The following is an 11,146-nucleotide window of genomic DNA, read 5'->3' as shown; positions in this document are numbered from 1 at the left end:
CGAGGCTACCGCACATCCAAGCACCAAGGTGCCGATGGTGCTCAAAGATCCCCCACATCCGAGCCACCATGGTGCTGATGGTGTTCGAGGCTCTCGCACATCCAAGCACCAAGGTGACGATGCTGCTCGCGGGTTCCGCACATCCGAGCTACCATGGTGCCGATGGTGCTCGAGGTTCCCGCACATCCAAGTACCAAGGTGCCGAGGCTGCTAGAGGCTCCCGCACATTGGAACAACTAAGGTACCAATGGTGCTCGAGGCTACCGAACAACCAAACACCTAGGTGCCGATAGTGCTCGAGGCTCTCACAGATCTGAGCCACCAAGGTTCCGAAGTGGCTCGAGGTTCCCCCACATCCCAGAACCAAGGTGCCGGTGGTGCTCGAGGCTCCCGAATATCTGAGCCACCAATGTACCGATACGGCTCGAGGCTCCCGCAGGTTCGAGCCACCAGGGTGCCGATGCGGCTCGAGGCTCCCCCACATCCCAGTACGAAGGTGCCGATGGTGCTCGAGGCTCCCGCACATCCGAGCCACCAAGGTACCGATGCGGCTCGAGGCTCTTACACATCCCAGCACGAAGTTACTGATGCTGCTCGATGCTCCCACACATCCGAGCCACCATGGTACCGATGGTGCTCGAGGCTCCAGCACATCCAAGCACCAAGGTGCCGATGCTGCTCGAGGCTCCCGCACATCTGAACAACCAAGGTACTGATGGTGCTCGAGGCTACCGAACATCGAAACACCTAGGTGCCGATGGTGCTCGAGGCTCACACAGATACGTGCCACTAAGGTGCCGATGCGGCTCGAGGCTGCCGTACATCTAAGCACCAAGGTGTCGATGGTGCTCGAGGCTCCCGCACATCTAAGCCACCAAGGTGCCGATGCGGCTCGAGGATCCCGCACATCCCCGCATGAAGTTGCCGTTGCTGCTCGATGCTCCCGCACATCCGAGCCACCATGGTAGCGATGGTGTTTGAGGCTCCTGCATATCCAAGCACCAAGGTGACGATGCTGCTTGAGGGTTCCGCACATCCGAGCCACCATGGTGCCGATGGTGCTCGAGGTTCCCGCACATCACCAAGGTATCGAGGCTACTCGAGCCTCTAGTATATTGGAACAACCAAGGTACCGATGGTCCTCGAGGCTACCGAACATCCAAACACCTAGGTACCGATAGTGCTCGAGGCTCCCGCAGATCCGAAAGCCACCTAACGTGCCGACAGGCCTCGAGCTCCCCACATCCCAAAGACTAAGGTGCCGATCATACTGAGGCTCCCGCAGACATCCACACACCAAGTTACTGGTGGCCGCTTCCGAGGCTCCCGCAGATCCGAGCCAATTAAGGTGCCGGGTGGTGCTCAAGGCTCCAAGACTTCAAAGGACCAGGTGCTGACATTTACTCGAGGCTCCTCAGACAGCCAAGCAACCAAGGATGGTGCTCGAGCCTCCCAGTAGCTCCCAAAGACCAAGTTTCGATGGTGCCTCGAGGCCCTCCCGACATCCGACACCATTAGAGTCTTTGATGCAGCTCGAGGCTCCTACACATCCCAGGACAAAGGTGCCGATGCTACTCGAGGCTCAAGTACATTCGAGCAACCAAGGTGCCGATGACGCTCGAGGCTGCCGCACATTCAAGCACTAGGATGCCGATGCTGCTCGAGGATCCCGAACATCCGAGCCACCATGGTACCGATGGTGCTCGAGGCTCTCGCACATCCAAGCAACAAGCTACCGATGTTGCTCGAGGCTCCCGCACATCCGAACAACCAAGGTCCCAACGATGCTTAAGGCTCCCAGACATCCGAGCCACCAGGGTGCCGATAGTGCTCGAGGTTCCCACAGTTCCCAGCACGAAGGTGTCGATGGTGCTCGAGGCTCATCCAGATTCGAACCACCAAGGTGCCGATGCGGCTCGAGGCTGCCGCACATCTAAGCACCAAGGTGCCGATGGTACTCGAGGCTCCCGCAGATCCGAGCCACCCAGGTGCTGATACGGCTCAAGGCTCTCCCACATCCCAGCACCAAGGTACCGATGGTGCTCGAGGCTCCTATACATCTGAGCCACCAAGGTGCCGATACGGCTCGAGGCTCCTGCACATCCCCGTACCAAGTTACCGATGCTACTCGAGGCTCCCGCACATCTGAGCCACCAAGGTGCTGATGGTGCTCGAGGGTCCCACACATCAAAGGACCAAGGCACCGATACTACTCGAGGCTCCCATACATCCGAGCAACCAAGTTACCGATGATGCTCGAGGCTACTGCACATCCAAGCACCAACGTGCCGATGGTGGTCGAGGCTCCATCACATCTGAGCCACAAAGGTGCCAATAGTGCTCGAGGCTCCCGCACATACGTGCCACAAAGGTGCCGATGCAGCTTGAGGCTCCCCTACATCCCAGCACCAAGGTGCCTATACTGTTCGAGGCTCCCGCACAGCCGGGCCACAAAAGTGCCGATGCTGCTAGAGGCTCCCGCACATCCGGGCCACCAAGGTGCCGATGCTGCTCGAGGATCCCGCACATCCGAGCCATCAAGGTACCGATGGTGCTCGACGCTCCCACACCTCTGAGCCCAAGGTACCGATGCTGCTCGAGGCTCCCCCACTTTCTAGCACCAAAATACCGAGGCTCCCGCACATCTAAGCCACCAAGGTGCCAATACGGCTCGAGGCTCCCCCACTTTCTAGCACCAAAATACCGAGGCTCCCGCACATCTGAGCCACCAAGGTCCCAATGCGGCTCGAGGCTCCCGGACATCCCAGCACCAAGTTGTCGATGCTGCTCGAGGCTCCCGCAAATCCGAGCCACCATGGTGCTGATGGTGCTCGAGGCTCCTGCACATCAAAGGACCAACTTGCTGATACTACTCGAGGTTCTCATAAATCCGGGCAACCAAGTAACCGATGGTGCTCGAGGTTCTCATAGCTCCCAAAGACCAAGGTGCCAAAGTCGTCGAGTCTCCGCGACATCCGGAGCCACTAAAGTGCCGGATGCTCGACATGCTCCTACACATCCCCGCACCATGTTGCCGATGCTGCTCGAGGCTCCCGCACATCTGAGCCACCAAGGTGCTGATGGTGCTCGAGGGTCCCACACATCAAAGGACCAAGGTGCCGATACTACTCGAGGCTCCCATACGTCCGAGCAACCAAGTTACCGATGGTGCTCGAGGCGACCGCACATCCAAGCACCAACGTACCGATGGTGCTCGAGGCTCCCGTACAATTGAGCCACCAAGGTGCCGATGCTGGTCGAGTCCCCGACATCCGCGCACAAAAGGTACCGAGCAAGCTTGACATGCTCCGCACATCCTGCACCAAGGTGCCTATCCGCCGAGGCTCCACACATCTGGGCCACCAAGGTGTCGATGTTGCTCGAGGCTCTCATACATCTGAGCCATCAAGCTGCCGATGGTCCTCGACACTCCCGCACCTCCGAGACCAAAGGTACTGATGCTGGTCGAGTCTCCCGCATATCCGAGCCACCAAGGTACCGATGCGGCTCGAGCCTCCCACACATCCCAGGACCAATGTGTCGATGCTACTCGAGGCTCCAGCACTTCCGAGCAACCAAGGTGCCGATGGTGCTCGAGGCTCCCCCACATTCAAGCACCAAGGTGCCGATGCTGCTCGAGGCTCCCGTTATCCCATCACCATGGTGCCGATGGTGCTTGAGCCTTCGGCGCATCCGAGACATCAAGGTACCGATGCAGCTTGAGGCTCCTGCATATCCCAGCACCAAAGTGTCGATGCTGCTCGAGCCTCCCACACATCCGAGCCACCAGCGGCCCATCGCGCCGATGCTCCCAGATATCCCAAAGACGAAGGTACCTGATGTCGCTAGTGGCTCTTGACATCCGAGCCACCAAGGCAATCGATGTCGCCTCGAGGCTCGAGACATCCCAAAGACTAAGTCAGCCGATGCCGCCTCCAAGCTCCAAAGACATCCGAAAGAACCGAGGTGCCGATGGTGATCGAGGCTCCTCGTGACATCCAAGCAAAGAAGGTGCCGAGGCCGCCGAGGTTCCCACATCCGAGCCACCATAGTGCCGATGGTGCTCGAGGTCGCCATTAACATCTAAGCACCAAGGTGCCGATGTCGCCGAGGCTAACAGACATCCAAGCACCAAGGTGCCGGGATGGTGCTCGAGGCTCCCCGTGACATCCGAGCCACAAGGTGTTGATGGTGCTCGAGGCTACCGCAGCCTGGAGCCACAAAGGTGCCGATGCGGCCGAGGCTCCTCGACATCCCAAAGACCAAGGTGCCTATGCTGCTCGAGGCTCCCACACATCCGGACCACCAAGGTGCCGATGCTGCTCGAGGATCCTGCACGTCCGAGCCATCAAGGTGCCGACAGTGCTTGAGGCTCCCGCACATCCCAACATGAAGGTCCCGCTGCTTCTCGAGGCTCCCACACATCAGAGCCACCAAGGTGCCGATGCGGCTCGAGGCTCCCGCTCATTACAGCACCATGGTGCCGATGCATCTCGTGGCTCCCGCACATCCGAGCTACCAAGTTACCGATTCTGTGCGAGTCTACTGCACATCTAAACAACAAGGTGCCGATGGTGCTCGAGGCTCCTGCACATCCGAGCCACAAAGGTGCTGATGGTGCTCGAGGCTACCGCAGTTCCGAGCCACAAAGGTGCCGATGCGGCTCGAGGCTCCCGCACATCCCAGCACCAAGGTGCCTATGCTGCTCGAGGCTCCCACACATCCGGACCACCAAGGTGCCGATGCTGCTCGAGGATCCTGCACGTCCGAGCCATCAAGGTGCCGACAGTGCTTGAGGCTCCCGCACATCCCAACATGAAGGTCCCGCTGCTTCTCGAGGCTCCCACACATCAGAGCCACCAAGGTGCCGAGGCCTCGAGGCTCCCGCCATTACAAAGACCATGGTGCCGATGCATCCGTGGGTTCCTGCACATCCGAAGCTACTGTTACCGATTCTGTGCAGTCTATCAGACATCTAAACAACAAGGTGCCGGCGCGCTCGAGGTTCTGACAGTCCCAAAGACCAAGGTGCCAATGCTACTTGAGGCTCCAAAGACTTCCACAAGAACTAAGGTGCCGATGGTGCTGAGGGCTCCTGCGACATTCAAGCACCAGGGTACCGATGGTGCCTCGCTTCCACGATCCAAGACACCACAGCGGATGGTGCTCGAGTTTTCTACGATCCGAGACACCAAGGTGCCGATTCACCGAGGCTCTTGATATCCCAAAGACCAGTACCGATGCAGCCGAAGCTCCCACATATCCGAGCCACCAAGCTTCCACGCACCTGATGCTCCCAGATATCCCAAAGACCATATCAAGCCGCCGTGGCTCCCGCGACATCCGAGCCACTAACGTCAAGCCGCCGTCAGTGGCTCTCGCGACATCCGAGCCACCAAAGTGCCGAGCATCGCTGAGGCTCCCGAGACATCCAAGCACCAAGGTGCCGATCCTACTTCAGGCTCCAGCACATCCAAGCAACCGAGTTGACGATGGTGATTAGGCTCCCGCACATCCAAGCACCAAGGTGCCAATTCTGCTCGAGGCTCCCACACATCTGAGCCACCATGGTGCAGATGGTGCTCGAGGCTGCCACACATCTAAGCACCAAAGTGCCGATGCTGCTGGAGGCTACTGCACATCCAAGCACCAAGGTGCCGATGGTGCTCGAGGAGGCCCCTGTGACATCCGGGAGCCACAAAGGAGCTGAGCAGGCCGAGGGCTTCCGTGACTTCCGAGCCACAAAGGTGCCGACAAGGCTGAGGCTCTCCACACATCCCAAAGACTAAGGTACCTATGTCAGCTTCGAGGCTCCCGCACATCCGGGCCACCATGGTGCCGATGCTGCTCGAGGATCCCGCACGTTCGAGCCATCAAGGTGCCGACGGTGCTCGAGGCTCCCGCATATCCCAGCACGAAGGTACCGCTGCTTCTCGAGGCCCCACACATCCCAGCCGCAAAGGTGCCTATGCGGCTCGCGGCTTCCGCCCATTACAAAGACCATGGTGCCGAGCAAGCTGGCGGGCTCCCGCACATCGAGCTTAACTAATTTATCGATTCCTCAGGCGAGGCTCCCGCACATCCAACAACAGCAGTTAATGCCGCCGAGGCTCCAAAGACATCCGAGCAACCAAGGTGTCGATAGTTCTCGAGGCTCCCGCACATCCAAGCACCAAGGTGACGATGCTGCTCGATCGTTCCGCACATCTGAGCCACAATGGTGCCGATGGTGCTCGAGGTTCCCGCACATCCAAGCACCAAGGTGCCGATGCTGCGCGAGGCTCCCGTACATCCGAACAACCAAGGTACCGATGGAGCTCGACGCTACTGAACATCCAAACACCAAGGTGCCGATGGTGCTCGAGGCTCCCGCAGGTCTGAGCCACTAAGGTGCCGATGCGGCTCGAGGCTCCCCCACATCCGAGGCCCAAGGAGCCGATGGTGGTCGAGGCTCCCACACATCCGAGCCACAAAGGTGTCGATGCGGCTCGACGCTCTCGAACATCGCAACACGAAGTTACCGATGCTGCTCGAGTCTCCCGCACATCCGAGCCACCATGGTACCGATGGTGCACGAGGCTCCTGCTCATCCAAGCAGCAAGGTGACGATGCTGCTCGAGGGATCCGCAAATCTAAGCTACCATTGTGACGATGGTGCACGAGGTTCCCGCACATCTAAGCACCAAGGTGCCGATGCTGCTCGAGGCTCCCGCAGATCCAAGCACCAAGGTGCCGATACTGCTCGAGGCTCCCGCATATCGGAAAAACCAAGGTACCAATGGTGCTCGAGGCTACCGAACATCCAAACACGTAGGTGCCGATGGTGCTCGAGGCTCCCGCAGATCCGAGCCACTAAGGTGCCGATGCAGCTCGAGGCTTCCCAAATCCTTGCACCAAGGTGCCACTGGTGCTTGAGGCTCCCGCACATCCGAGCCACCAATGTACCGATGCGGCTCGAGGCTCCCGTACATCCCATCACCTGTTGTGATGTCGCCGAGGCTCCCGCGACATCCGAGCCGCCATGGTGTCATTGGTGCCTCGAGGCTCCGCAGACATCCAATGACCAAGGTGTCGACATTTCACTCGAGGCTCCCTCAGTAGCTCCCAAAGACTAAGGTGTCAATGGTGCTCGAGGCTCACAAGATCCGAGATGCAAAGAAGGCACCGATGTGGCTCGAGGCTCCTGACATCCCAAAGACTAAGGTGCCGATGTTGCTCGAGGCTCCCACACATCCGAGCCACCAAGGTACCGATACGGCTCGAGGCTCCCCCACTTTCCAGCACCAAAGGGCCAATGGTGCTCGAGGCTCCCAGACATTCGAGCCACAAGGGTACCGATGCGGCTCGAGGCTCCCCCAAATCTGAGGACCAATGAGTCAATGGTGCTCGAGGCTCCCACACATCCGAGCTTCCAAGGTGCCGATACGGCTTGAGGCTCCCGTACATCCCAACACGAAGTTGCCGATACTGCTCGAGGCTCCCGCACATCCGAGCCACTACAGTACCGATGGTACTCGAGGCTCCTGCACATCCAAGCAAGAAGGTGACGGTGTTGCTCGAGGGTTCCACAAATCTGAGCCACCATTGTGCCGATGGTGCTCGAGGTTCCCGCACATCCAAGCACCAAGGTGCCGATACTGCTCTAGGCTCCTGGACATCTGAGCAACCAAGTTACCGATGGTGCTCGAGGCTCCCGCAGATCCTAGCACCAAGGTACCGATGCAGCTCGAGGTTTCCGCACATCCCAGAACCAAGGTGCTGATGCTACTCGAGGATCCAGCACATCCGAGCAAACAAGGTGCCGATGGTGCTCGAGGCTCCCGCACATTCAAGCACTAGGGTACCGATGGTGCTCGAGGCTCCCGTACATCCGAGCCACCAAGGTGCCGATGCTGCTCGAGGATCCTGCACATCCCGCCACCAAGGTCTCGATGCTGCTCGAAGCTCCGTACATCCGAGCCACTAATGTGCCGATGCTGCTCGAGGCTCCCATCTATCCCAGCACGAAGGTACCGATGCTGATCGAGTCTCCCGCACATACGAGCCACCAAGGTGCTAATACGGCTAGAGTCTCCCCCACATCCCAGTACCAAGGTACCGATGGTGATCGAGGCTCCCGGACATCTGAGCCACCAAGGTGCCGATGCTGCCCGGGGCTCCTGTACAACCCAGCACCAAGGTGCCGATGCTGGTCGAGGCTCCCGCACATCTGGTCCCACAAGGTGCCGATGGTGCTCGAGGCACCCGCATATCCAACCACCAAGGTGCCGATGCTGTTTAAGGCTCCCGCGCATCAGTTCAAATAAGTTCCCAATGGTGCTCGAGGCTCCCGCAGATCCCATCACCAAGGTGTCGGTGGTACTCGAGCCTCCCACACATCCGAACCACGAAAGCTACCAATATGGCTCGAGGCTCCCGCACATCCCAGCACCAAGGTACCGATGCTGCTCAAGGCTCCCACACATCCGATCAACCGAGGTGCCGATGGTGCTCGAGGCTCCTGCACATCCAAGCACCAAGGTGCCGATGCTGCTCGAGGCTCCCACATATCCGAGCCACCATGGTGTCGATGGTGCTCGAGGCTGCCACACGTCTAAGCACCAAGGTGCCGATGCTGCTCGAGGCTACCGCACATCCCAGTACCAAGGTGTCGATGGTGCTCGAGGCTCCCGCACATCTGAGCCACAAAGGTGCCGATGGTGCTCGAGGCTCCCACACTTTCGAGCCACAAAGGTGCCGATGCGGCTCAAGGCTCCCGCACATCCCCGCACCAAGGTGCCTATGCTTCTCGAGGCTCCCGCACATCCGGGCCACCAAGGTGTCAATGCTGCTCGAGGCTCCCGCACATCCGAGCCATCAAGGTGCCAATAGTGCTCGAGGCTCCCACACCTCCGAGCCCAAGGTACCGATGCTGCTCGAGGCTCCCGTACATCTGATCCACCAAGGTGCCGATGCGGCTCGAGGCTCCCGCACATCTTAACACGAAGTTACCGGTGCTGCTCGAGGCTCCCGCACATCCAAGCACCAAGGTGATGATGCTGCTCCAGGGTTCCGCAAATCTGAGCCACCATTGTGCCGGTCGTGCTCGAGGTTCCCGCACATCTGAGCCACCAAGGTGCCGATGCGGCTCGAGGCTCCCCCACATCTGAGGACCAAGGAGTCGATGGTGCTCGAGGCTCCCACACATCCGAGCCACCAAGGTGCCGATGCGGCTCGGGGCTCTCGTACATCCCAACACGAAGTTGCCGATGCTGCTTGAGGCTTCCGCACATCCGAGGTATCGATTGTGCTCGAGGCTACCGCACATCCAAGTACCAAGGTGACGATGCTACTCGTGGGTTCTGCAAATCTGAGCCACCATTGTGCCGATGGTGGTCGAGGTTCCCGTACATCCAAGCACCAAGGTGCCAATACTGCTCTAGGCTCCCGGACATCCGAGCAACCAAGTTACCGATGGTGCTCGAGGCTCCCGCAGATCCCAGCACCAAGGTTCCGATGCAGATCGAGGCTCCCACACATCCTAGGACCAAGGTGCCGATGCTACTCGAGTCTCCAGCACATCCGAGCAACCAAGGTGCCGATGGTGCTCGAGACTCCCACACAATCAAGCACCAGGGTGCCGATGGTACTCGAGGCTCCCGCACATCCGAGCCACCAAGGTACCGAGCATCGCCGAGGATCCCCGTGACATCCCACCACCAAGGTGCCGATGTCGCCGAACTCCGCTCATTCCAAATGCACTAAGGTGCCGACCGCCGAGGCTCCCGTGACATCCCAAAGACGAAGCGTACTCGATGTCGCCGAGTCTCCCCGCACATACGAGCCACCAAGGTGCTGATACGACTAGAGTCTCTCCCACATCCCAGTACCAAGGTACCGATGGTGCTCGAGGCTCCCGCAGATCCTATCACCAAGGTGCCGATAGTGCTCGAGCCTTCAGCGCATCCGAGACACCAAGGTGCCGATGCAAATACCGAGGTCTCACACATCTCACAACCAAGCCGCCACGCGACTCTGAGGCTTCCGTGATATCCCAAAGACTAAGGTACCAATGCTCGCCAAGGCTCCTCCAGACATCCGAGCCACCAAGGTGCTAATAAGCCGCCGAGGCTTTCAGACATCCCAAAGACCAAGGTGCCGATGCCGCCTGTGCTACAAAGACATCCGAAAGCAACCGAGGTGCCGATGGTGCTCGAGGCTCCCGCACATCCAAGCACCAAGGTGCCGATGCTGCTCGAGCTCCCACACACCCGAGCCACCATGGTGCCGATGGTGCTCGAGGCTGCCGCACATCTAAGCACCAAGGTACCGATGCTGCTCGAGGCTCCCGCACATCCGATCCACCAAGGTGCCGATGCGGCTCGAGGCTCCCGCACATCTCAACACAAAGTTACCGGTGCTGCTCGAGGCTCCCGCACATCCAAGCGCCAAGGTGATGATGCTGTTCCAGGGTTCCGCAAATCTGAACCACCATTGTGCCGGTCGTGCTCGAGGTTCCCGCACATCCAAGCCACCAAGGTGCCAATGCGGCTCGAGGCTCCCCCACATCTGAGGACCAAGGAGTCGATGGTGCTCGAGGGTCCCACACATCCGAGCCACCAAGGTGGCGATGCGGCTCGAGGCTCTCGTACATCCCAACACGAAGTTGCCGATGCTGCTCGAGGTTTCCGCACATCCGAGGTATCGATGGTGCTCGAGGCTCCCGCACATCCAAGCACCAAGGTGACAACGCTACTCGAGGGTTCCGCAAATCTGAGCCACCATTGTGCCGATACTGCTCTAGGATCCCGGACACCCGAGCAACCAAGTTACCGATAGTGCTCGAGGCTCCCGCAGATCCCAGCACCAAGGTACCGATGCAGCTCGAGGCTCCCACACATCCCAAGACCAAGGTACCGATGCTACTTGAGTCTCCAGCACATCCGAGCAACCAAGGTGCCGATGGTGCTCGAGACTCCCGCACAATCAAGCAACAGGGTACCGATGGTGCTCAAGGCTCCCGCACATCCGAGCCACCAAGGTGCTGATGCTGCTCGAGGATCCTGCACATCCCACCACCAAGGTGCCGATGCTGCTCGAAGCTCCGTACATCCGAGCCACTAAGGTGGCGACGCTGCTCAAGGCTCCCGTACATTCCAGCACGAAG

This window comes from Gossypium raimondii, chromosome 5 (assembly GCF_025698545.1).
Source record: "Gossypium raimondii isolate GPD5lz chromosome 5, ASM2569854v1, whole genome shotgun sequence".
Lineage (NCBI taxonomy): Eukaryota > Viridiplantae > Streptophyta > Magnoliopsida > Malvales > Malvaceae > Gossypium > Gossypium raimondii.
The sequence above is the reverse complement of the archived record's forward strand: the minus strand, read 5'-3'. Positions refer to the sequence as shown.